We start from the raw sequence: 530 nt of genomic DNA on the forward strand, positions 1-530 counted from the left end.
GGCGGTGGGCAGGGAGAGGAGTGGATCGAGAGGGCGGCCGCGGCGGCGAGGAGATGGGGGGATCCAGAAGGGGGGGTGGTATGCGGCGGTGTTGGATCCAGAAGGGAGAGAGGGAGAGAAGGTGGAGAAGGTGAGGAAGCGGGGGCGTGGGGGTTGTGTTAGGGCTAGGTGGATGAGAGGGTGGGGGGCGAGGGCTACCGTTGGATCCACGAGCATCCAACGGTGCTTGACGCATGATCCGCGTGAGATGGCTATGGCCCAATCAGAAAGCGGTACACGTGTATAACGATATGACCATTTAGTATTGGACGTTATGACCATTCAAAATTGGCCGTGGTCAAATAAAAATAAAGTGTAAAATCATGTCAACATTTTAATTTTTATGTTTTGAGTGTCCAAAATGAATTTTTTTGTGAAGAAGGTAACAAATATTTGCACGAGGTGCATCTTCCAATTCCAAACAATGTTGTCTAAGAGAGTTTTCATTTTCTTTGCACGGAAAATTAATTTTTTATTTTTTGAGTGCCCGA

Source organism: Triticum dicoccoides, chromosome 1B (assembly GCF_002162155.2).
Source record: "Triticum dicoccoides isolate Atlit2015 ecotype Zavitan chromosome 1B, WEW_v2.0, whole genome shotgun sequence".
Lineage (NCBI taxonomy): Eukaryota > Viridiplantae > Streptophyta > Magnoliopsida > Poales > Poaceae > Triticum > Triticum dicoccoides.